Source organism: Silene latifolia, chromosome Y, assembly GCF_048544455.1.
Source record: "Silene latifolia isolate original U9 population chromosome Y, ASM4854445v1, whole genome shotgun sequence".
Lineage (NCBI taxonomy): Eukaryota > Viridiplantae > Streptophyta > Magnoliopsida > Caryophyllales > Caryophyllaceae > Silene > Silene latifolia.
In genome coordinates this window covers 432,178,983-432,190,175 of record NC_133538.1, presented here as the reverse complement: position 1 = coordinate 432,190,175, position 11,193 = coordinate 432,178,983, and the positions used below count along the sequence as shown (strand labels likewise).

The window sequence follows — 11,193 nt, the reverse complement described above, 5'->3', positions numbered from 1 at the left end:
TTACTGTGGTGCATTATTGAGAGTGAATTACTGAGAGCCTCTGACGGATATTCTGTCAGTAAAACTAAAATACTGACGGATTTTTCATCAGGAATAGTAAAACACTTACGGAATTTCCGTCAGACACGTCTTTTATCTCAAACGCGCACAATTTCCCTCGACACTTTACCAATTTCTTCCCCTAAATCAATTAAAAACGCCTAACCCTAACCTTCTAAAACCCGACACCACCACCACCCTCCTCCACTTCCGGCGCCACCACCACCAACACTAACACAACCACACCATCGCCGTCACTATTAGGTAATTAATTTTGTCTTTCCTTCCTCTCTCCTTTCTCTTTTTCCTTTTCCTTTTCTTGTTTTCATTTTTTTTTGCTTCCACAGCCACCGTCCTGCCGTCGTCCTGCCTCCTTTTCTTTATTTCTCATTCTTCCTTTTCAATTATTTGTGAAGTTAATTAGGAATTGTTTAATCTCCTTTTAATTAATTTTTGTTTAATTAGCTTAATTAATTTAGGATAGTAGTTATTGTTGTAATTGTTGTTGAATTATTGTTGGTGTTGATGCATGTTGATTTAGGATAGAAGCCCATTTTGTTTAAATGTATGTTGTGTTGTGAAAATTTTGTGAGGTGTTAATAATATTGTTAAAAATTGGAATTATTGTTAATTAGATTATTGTTAAATTTTGTGAAATGTTAATGTTTTTAAAATGATATTAGACTTAATGTTAATTAGATTAGATATGTAAAATGAAAAATTAGTCATGTTAGTTTTTGTTAATTAACATTATTAGGATAGTAGTCATTGTTGTATATTTTGTTTTTAATTGTTAAAATTATTGTTCATATTGACTGATACCTGTCGAAGTGAGTACCAAAAATAATATTTATAAAACCAAACTACTACTAGCAAGCGGTAGTAAGGGTCGATCCGCAGGGAGGTAGGGAGATAATAATTGTTTCTATATTTCAGTCTGTCGGGTAATGTGATTGTGGGGGTTTTGATGTGAATAAATTCTAAAACTAATAACATAAATTAAATAAATAAATAAAAGTAAATAAGGACGGTAAACAATGATAAAAGAAATGCTAAGACGGTCGGTTCACTATAGCTGCGATGGCACATAATCCTAGGTAAGTCCGAAATACAGTTGCGAAGGATGGGGAAAACAAGTCCTCTCGGTCCATGTTAAATAGTAGCTACCTCTCGGCCTATGCTACTAATCCCTAAGTCTCATTAATACTAACTCTCGTTCTTGATTAATGATTCCTAATGCAAACTAAATCACGTTATCTCTCGATCTTAGCAATTTAGTCGTTTTAATTCGTTAATTATTGTCCATTCCTATCTCTCGATCTACGGGATGGTCAAGTTTAAGCATCTATCAAGTCTCCTCTCAGCCTCATTGAAAGATAAAGCACTTAACGAAACAAACGAAGCAAAACCAGATGCGAAGTCAGTCGATCGACCAGCTACCCCAGTCGATCGACCAAGCCCTAATGCGAGGGTACCTATTCTAATGCCATCTACGCCATAGATCCCCTACATCTTAGCGGGGTTGATTTAGCTAGACATAACAACGATAATAATGAAAACAAAACTAAAGATACAAATAACAGAATTCATAATTAAATTAAATAGACAGTAAAATCGCATAAAGAGAAATTAGGGCTAAGGGATTCTAACTAACAATTCTATACTACGAAGAAAGAATAAAATTCAGAGCAAGAATTACCAGAAATAAAGAAAGCAGGAAGAACAAACCCGGATGCAAAGAAGAACTTCATTGAGAAACTAAAGTATTTGAATGTAAACTATGCTAAACTCGAGACCTAATGTCTCTCCCCTAGAACACTAATGATTATTCTGAAAACATAGGTTAGTTATATAGGAATATCACACACTCTTATTCCTAAACCTAAGAATATACTGGGCTTTCTAATTCACGATCTTTTAATTTGCGCATCAGCTCGCGTAGTGGTCGATCGACCACTGACGCCAGTCGATCGACCAAAGGTCTTTGCATGCACTGCATTCCGACGATTCTCGCAGCGCACCGATCTTAAAACAGCTGCCATTGCTTTGTTACTTGGTCAAATCAGGCGTTCTATGCGGCGTTGGAAAGCTAAGAGGTTAAGCTTTCACCTCCAATTGGAATCACTCGATTATATGCTCTAGAACTCGAGATATAGCCATCTGAACGAGGCTGCAATATCGTGAAATGCTTCTTTGCTTGTTAAACTCGTACGCACCTTTGCTTTTGCTATCTTTAGGCCTTGAAACGTGCACCAAGCTCATTCCTCGAGTCAATACTCCATGTCAAATGCAATTCTAAGTACTTAGGGACGGATTCGGCTTATTTTCCACTGAAATCTTCATATTCCTACAAAATCACAAGAAAAGGAAGAAATACACGAAACAAGGGAAATAGTAGCATAAACTACTCAATTGAGCTATGAAATGCGTGTAAAATAGGGTGTAAAACATCATATAAATGACACGCATCAAACTTCCCCAAACCAAATCCTTGCTTGTCCCCAAGCAAGAACTAGACTCGATCCTAAAACCTAATGGAACGAGTTCAATCTCAGAGCGAAATGCAAACTGTCAAGCCTAAACCAATTTAATGCAATAACCAACAATCAATTAGCAATGTGAATCATGCAAACGAGTTATAAAGTCGTTAGAAACTGCTGAACCGTCAACTGTAGAGACTTATCAAATTGGACTTTCACGGGTCGCTCAAATAAGTACAAGGTGAATAATGTATAGATAGAAAGAATTCATTTTGTAGTGACACTCACCTAACTACGACCTATAAGAACATGCCTGCAGTCTAATATGAAAATAATCTCTATAACCGTACATATGCATTCCAACCAAATAGATGACCATGACACATGCCGAGGTAAATATGGATATGTGAGGTAATGGGTAAGAAGAGGCAAAACATTTATGGAAATGTGGGGGCATAGGCGGCCAAGCTAGTACCCAAATAAAACCATATGACAACATCCACTTCCTTACTCAAAATCAACAATAGAACCGGTGCTAATAGCAAGCACAAATCTCACAAATTCCATAAATAGTCAACTCCCCATAAGATACAAATGCAACATGGGAGCAAAAATCGCCATTAAATAAAGACTTTGAATTAGGCGATTTTTCTATTCTCGGACTTCAGTCGATCGACCATGTATTGAACTTGTTTCTCTTTTCTTTTTTTTTCGAATCATTTTCCTCTTCTCTTTTTTTTTTCTTTTCTTTTCAATTCTATTTTTTTTCCTCCTTCATTCTTTTTCCAAAATCATCTCAATGAGAGCATATAACCAAACCGCAATAAACATATTCCCAAAAACTAAGACTACTAGCTTGACAAAGGCAGGCTAAATATAGGATGTAGTTAAGGGACAAAAGGCTAAATTTGGCTATGAGGGGCTCATGGGTAAAATGAATAAAGGGAAACCTCTACCACATGTGTCAACAAACCACAAACCGAATGCATACAGGTATTAAGGAGATTAAGTTCATATTTATGAATATTGATATAACATGTGTCATAAGGAGTAACTACGCACATTCCTAAATAAACTGGTCATGAATGACACCAGTTATAAGCTCTAAACCTCAGAAAATGATGTAGTTTGCCAAAAATCTAAGTCAAGTCTCAAGTTCAGCAAGAAATTTAACGAAAACTCGTAGACTATGCATATATGATTCTACTAATAACATGTCAATTTAGCACGGCTTAGGCATAAAACAGCTGAAAATGCAATGTCATCATTGAAATACTACCGTTCCGACTCGACCTATATGCTAAAATAAACGTGCATTTTTTTGAAATTTTTCAATTTTTTTGGATTTTCTGTATATATGGAGAAATTAAATAAACAATGCAAACTGAAATAATAAACGTGAAACAGAAATGCAAGAAAACATATACAAATGCGACGCAAAACCCTTCCCCAAACCAAATCGCACAATGTCTCCATTGTGCAAAATCATGTAATGAAATAAAAAGAGAAACGGGAATTTGCGTTAAATTAAGCAAACAAGACATGAAGTGGAAATCGGGAACTCACAAGACTTTAAGCGCAGAAAAAAGGAAACCTCCCCAAACCAGCGTGAGCTAGGAGGTTTCAGTAGCCAGCAGTGCTACCAAAAAGTACCTGAAAAGACAAACAAGTACCGCGCGTAAAACCGAGAAAACGATTTTGAAGCGACAATTATGTGCAAGAATAAGAAAAACAGAAGAAATCAGAAACTAAGCAGAAAATAAAGTGAAGGGAATACTCCCTTGACTCCGCAAATCGACCAAACACAGCAGGGGAGAGGTCGTGAACAGTAAGAACGGCGGACGGTGGTCGATCGACCACATCACCCAGTCGATCGACCAGGGTGGACAGGAACAGTAGCTCCTGGAAGCTGCGGCTCATTCGATCGACCATGGAAGGCAGTCGATCGACTGGGAAACCTGCTGGAACTTTCTGATTTCTTCGAATTAGCTCAATAACTTGAGCTAATATGGTCCATATACTTGCAAAAAGCACATAATAACGCGCCCAAAAATTGCGCAAAACCCAAAGTAACAGTCTAAAGGTCTTTAAATCCTAAGCAAACCAAATTAAAGAGCAAAGTCTCGCGCACACGAAAAACGTAAAATAGTCTAAAAAGCAATAAATTGTCTTAAAAGGGTCTAAGAAACGAATAGATCAGCGGAAACTACGGAAAATCTCCGACCAAGGCTTCTGTCTACATGAAGTAGCTTCCATGCTCATCTCGGAAAAGCTGGACTCCGTCTACTCCCGACCGGGATGCTCAATGGATCATCTCTAGCATCTTCCCAAGCATGGCCATCATCTTCTAGCTCCTCACACTCGAGATCCGACTCCGAAATTTTGACTGGCTCCTTCTTCTTGTGCTCCTCATCTGGCTCCTCGTCAGTGCCATAGCTAAGACATCCTAGACCGCCTCTCTGAACAATTGGGTCCTTCATAGCTGGAGCAATGAGCGGCTTCTCCTTCCCCAAACCAGTTGCTACAACATTCAAAACAAGAGAATTGTCCTCCATATTGCTCCCAATTTGGGGCGGAGGTGTCATAACAGGAATAGGTACAGGTAAGGAAGTGGGAATGTCAGAAAGCACAAAATAAGATTTCTTTTCAGAAATCATATTACAGGTCATGGGCCACATGGGGTCTTTCTTCCTAGGGGACTGAGCAAACATAATAGAGTGCTTCCCTACCTTAAATCTCAAAGTTCTTTCCCCTACATCAATTATTGCACCAGCAGTGTGCAAAAACGGTCTTCCCAAAATAATTGGGGTGTTGACATCTTCAGGAATATCCAAAACAACAAAGTCAACAGGAAAAAAGAACTTTTCAATTTGAACAGCCACATTCTCTAAGACCCCTACCTTGGTGAATCGCAGAACGGTCAGCCATTTGCACAGTCATGTTAGTAATGGCAAATCTAGTCAATCCCAACTTCTTAGCCAGACTCAAAGGCATAACACTGACACTAGCCCCTAAATCACATAATGCCTTCTCGATTGAGAAGGTACCAATATTGCAGGGGACAGAGAAACTACCTGGGTCAGACAATTTATGAGTAGCGGTGAGTTACGTACGAACTAGACTCTTGATTAAATGTACGACTCCACAAGATTCAAAGACCTCTTCTTAGCTAGCAATTGTCTCATAAACTTCATATATGCAGGTATTTGATTAACTAGCTCTAAGAAAGGAATTTGCACGTTAAGACTACGCACGACATCTTTAAATTTATCGAATGTTACCTCATCTTTGGTCGGCACTAGTCTTTCTCGGATAAGGGGTGTCAAAAGTAGCTTTGCCCTCTCCTCTAGGTCTCTCATACGGCATCGTGGACTTAGGTGAAAATCCACTACTTTGTTGTAACTTGACCCTTCTTCGAGACCGTCTCGAGATATGAACCATTAATCGACATCGGGTCATACTTGAACCGGGATCGACCCATCAAGACTCGGGTCTTGCCTCAATAATTTTGAGTCGTCTCACCGAAACAAGAAATCCCTCAAGTTATTTGGCATTGGAGGACGAATTGGCTCATCATCAAGAAGATCATCGATCGATCGACCAGGTGTGGTGCCGATCGACCGACTTCTTCTTTTCCGAATGAACAGAAAGATCGGAAGCGCCACCGAGGATCGCGGAGTGGTCGATCGATTAGGTGATGCGGTCGATCGACCGGAATCGCTGCTGTCCGTCTTTTTCTCGCTCTTTTTCTTCTTTCCTTTTCCAGCAGCTTTCTTAGGTCCATCAAGAGCAGACCCGCTCCTCAGCGTCATTGCATGTACGGTCTCAATACGCTGATTCAGAGAGTGAAATTGACTCGGTATCTCAGCTGCATTCTTATCTAATATAGCCATTTGAGATATCAGCTTCGTGATTAAGGCCTGATTCGCTGCATTGCTTTTCTGTACCTCCACCATAAGCAGCTGCACTAGACTCGTCAACTCTGCAACTTCGTTTTTCAACTCTTGCTGTGACGGAGTGGATGGTGGTGGGGCTTCATGAGGAGGCACATATGGTTAAAGCGGTGAAGTAGGAGCGTAATTATATGAATTCTCAAGCTGAAGTTGATGAAAAGCAAACATCTTCTCCTTAGGATTCCTGCATGCCTCAAATGTGTGTCCCGCTCCGCCGCATCGCCCACAAAACGACACCTGCTGCTCCTGAGAATGGAACATGGGTGCACTCTTCCGAAGTACTGTAGATAGGACCTGTAGGACCTAACAAAACAACACTAGAGGAAATGGTAAGAACTGCCTCAAGGTACTCAGTCTTCCCTTGAGGCGAAACACAGACTAAAATAAAATAAAATAAAAACAACTAAAACTAGCGCTGCCTCCCCGGCAACGGCGCCAAAATTTGATACCTGTCGAAGTGAGTACCAAAAATAATATTTATAAAACCAAACTACTACTAGCAAGCGGTAGTAAGGGTCGATCCGCATGGAGGTAGGGAGATAATAATTGTTTCTATATTTGATGTCGGGTAATTGATTTGTGGGGGTTTTGATGTGAATAAATTCTAAAACTAATAACATAAATTAAATAAATAAATAAAAGTAAATAAGGACGGTAAACAATGATAAAAGAAATGCTAAGACGGTCGGTTCACTATTGCTGCGATGGTACATAATCCAAGGTAAGTCCGAAATACAGTCGTGAAGGATGGGGAAAACAAGTCCTCTCGGTCCATGTTAAATAGTAGCTACCTCTCGGCCTATGCTACTAATCCCTAAGTCTCATTAATACTAACTCTCGTTCTTGATTAATGATTCCTAATGCAAACTAAATCACGTTATCTCTCGATCTTAGCAATTTAGTCGTTTTAATTCGTTAATTATTGTCCATTCCTATCTCTCGATCTACGGGATGGTCAAGTTTAAGCATCTATCAAGTCTCCTCTCGGTCTCATTGAAAGATAAAGCACTTAATGAAACAAACAAAGCAAAACCAGACGCGAAGTCAGTCGATAGACCAGCCACCCCAGTCGATCGACCAACCGGCTCAGTCGATCGACTGGTTAAGGCAGTCGATCGACCAAGCCCTAATGCGAGGGTACGTATTCTAATGCCATCTACGCCATAGATCCCCTACATCTTAGCGGGGTTGATTTAGCTAGACATAACAACGATAATAATGAAAACAAAACTAAAGATACAAATAACAAAATTCATAATTAAATTAAATAGACAGTAAAATCGCATAAAGAGAAATTAGGGCTTAGGGATTCTAACTAACAATTCTATACTACGAAGAAAGAATAAAATTCAGAGCAAGAATTACCAGAAATAAAGAAAGCAGGAAGAACAAACCCGGATGCAAAGAACAACTTCATTGAGAAACTAAAGTATTTGAATGTAAACTATGCTAAACTCGAGACCTAATGTCTCTCCCCTAAAAAACTGATGATTATTCTGAAAACATAGGTTAGTTATATAGGAATATCACGCACTCTTATTCCTAAACCTAAGAATACATTGGGCTTTCTAATTCACGATCTTTTAATTTGCGCATCAGCTCGCGTAGTGGTCGATCGACCACTGAGGCCAGTCGATCGACCAAAGGTCTTTGTCATGCACTGCATTCGACGATTCTCGCAGCGCACCGATTTTAAAACAGCTGCCATTGCTTCGTTACTTGGTCAAATCAGGCGTTCTACGCGGCGTTGCAAAGCTAAGAGGATAAGCTTTCACCTCCAATTGGAATCACTCGATTATTTGATATAGAACTCGAGATATAGCCATCTGAACGAGGCTGCAATATCGTGAAATGCTTCTTTGCTTGTTAAACTCGTACGCACCTTTGCTTTTGCTATCTTTAGGCCTTGAAACGCGCACCAAGCTCATTCTTCGAGTCAATACTCCATGTCAAATGCAATTCTAAGTACTTAGGGATGGATTCGGCTTATTTTCCACTGAAATCTTCATATTCCTACAAAATCACAAGAAAAGGAAGAAATACACGAAACAAGGGAAATAGTAGCATAAACTACTCAATTGAGCTATGAAATGCGTGTGTAAAATAGGGTGTAAAACATCATGTAAATGACACGCATCATTGACCTACTACCCGTTCAAAAATTACTCACTAGGAGTAATTTTTTAATAGTCCTCGTTTTGGGACTGTCTTTGTACGTTTCAAGTCACTTAGGTAGTAAACATATACTGGTGATTTGTTAATGAGGAAAGAGTTTGGTGACAATTCCTTTAATGTTCTCTGAAGGCATATGTGGAGTAATTATTTATTCTACATTGTGTATTTGGAGAACGGAGGGGAATTGTTGCCGAATTTTTTTCCTCATTAATAAATCACAAGTACATGTTTGCTAGTGACTTGAAACGTATATTGGTGGGTTTAGGTTGGAGTGATAAGGACCCAATTCAAAGAAATAAACATTATTTGCAGATAATCGTCATTTATATTGGTTATAATGTTTAATTATTGTGTATTATTCTTGATTGTGATTGATACGTGCATATTCTATACACTTTATTTGCAGTTTTGGCACGTATTTCCATGCGTATTTGTTAGCTTTAAGCTACTATTTCTCCCGAAACGGTTTACTTTGCGATTTCTATGATTTATTGTAGGAATGAGAGGAAGTGAGCTAAATCAAGTCTAAATCGTCCTCGGGAGGCAACTTCAGGGAAGCTTGGAAGAAGAGAGTTCGGACTCACTCACCTTGGGATGCGTGCATTGGAGTGAAGTGGCTGATTTGAAGAGCAAAGGAGGTTACTGCACAGCTCAATTGGTCGATCGACCAACCTCTTCAGTCGATCGTCCATGGAATTTCAGCAGGAGCTACTGCATTGTTTCTGGCTGGTTGATCGACCATGCTATTCAGTCGATCGACCAGGTTTCGCAGCTGTTATTGATTTCTCGTGTAGACTTTTAAAAAGCCCAATTGTAATTAACTTTTTGGCATCGTTTATCAGTAGAACGCAGAAATAATTTAGGGGATGCTTTTCATTAGTTAAGAACTGGAGTTTTAGATCTAGTTTTTGGGAAAAAGAAAGGTAGACAATCCTACGGATTGCAATTCAATTGCCTTTGTTCATCAATTCTTAGTACGTTTTAATGCAATTTCCATCTTCATTGTTTCTAATCAATTTAATTCTTGTTATTATCAGTTTTATTCAAGAAATTCAGTTTTATTCTTTTGTCTTAAATTCAATTTCAATTATGTCAATCTCGTTCCTTGCCTTCAATTTCGCAATTGTTATAGTTTTAATCATGCATAGCTAATTTTATTGATTGGGAACGAGGTGAGCCATGGCGTAAAATAGGGTCAATTTTATTAGTATGATTTTCTTCCTTATTTATCTTGTTTTATTTTGATAAACCTTTTTACTAGATTGAAAGATTAGTAATTAAATTTATCATTAGATTTGGAATTTCCTTTGAGCGAAAGCTTTGAGAAATTCTAGGGAATTAGAAGACCGTAAGGTTAATTTGAGCATTGATCGAAAGGCTTGCTCATATTTCCTAAGACCGTATTATAGGACCTATGCTACCTTATTGACCTGACCTTAACCATGGTGAACCGAAGTTTCCAGTCTTCTTTTTATCTTGTTTGAGAAATTTCTTATTTTGTCAATTAGTCTTTAGAATTAAACCAATTCAAAACCCCCACTTAATTGTTACATTTTTTAGACTGAAAATAGCAAATAGAATTGATCTTGTCTCTCAGTGGTTCGACCCCTACTATCACTAGCTATAGTTTTAGTTCGGATTTATAAATTTAATTTTGATACAAAACGACGGTATCAAATTTTGGCGCCGTTGCCGGGGAGACGGTGTAATTCTGTTTGCTTTATTTTTAGTTTATTTTTCTTGTCTCAAGGAACTTTGGTTCCTTGAGACCGTTGCTTACTCTTGCTTCTAGTTTTGCTTTTGCACAGTTAGAAGACAGGTTTTTGAGAGGAAGACTTGAGTACTCTCATCTTGCGAACATGACTACGATATATGACAATCTTCAGCCAAAAGAACAGCACATTCCAAAGGGACATGTGTTACCTACCCCTACTACTGGTCACTTCGAATTTCGTTCCTCTTATATTGATTTAGTGGAGTGAAATCAGTTTTCTGGTCTACCGGACGAGGATCCTTTGAAGCATATGGAAATTTTCAAAGACTATTGCTGTTCCATACCTGTACCGGTTGGGGTGACCCAGGATGAAGTAAAGGGGATAATGTTCTTATACTCCTTGAAGGATTCGGCACGAGATTGGTACCGCTACCTTGATATGGTAGCAGCTAGAGTCACAGATTGGACATCTCTAGCGTTAGCTTTCTACAAGAAATACTTCCCACTTGCAAAGACAGATGCCTTGAGAAGTAAAATTACAAATTTCCAACAAGGACCTGATGAGGAATTTTGTGAAGCATGGGGACGTTTCAAGAGTTTGGTTAGGGCTGTCCCTCACCATGGTTTCTAGCAGTGGTACCTTTGCAACTTATTCTATAATGCTTTATATGATGACTACAAGGTTATCCTGGACGCAGCTGTGAATGGTAGGTTCCAAAATAATACCGGTCAGAATAAAGGTTGGAACACTATTGAGGAGATGGCAGTCTATACAGCCGAGTTTGGAAGTTTGCGTGGAAAGTCGCGAAAGCAAAGTGAAGAAATGAGTGCC

At 38.8% G+C, this 11,193-nt stretch overlaps 1 non-coding gene across 1 annotated transcript; it reads right to left on the bottom strand.

Annotated features, from left to right (window-relative positions):
- Positions 1-10,879: 10,879 nt before the first annotated feature.
- On the bottom strand, positions 10,880-10,988 carry LOC141635369 (small nucleolar RNA R71). The gene has a single exon (XR_012540063.1). It is a non-coding gene; the product is annotated as a small nucleolar RNA R71 (small nucleolar RNA).
- Between the last annotated feature and the right edge of the window lie 205 nt (positions 10,989-11,193).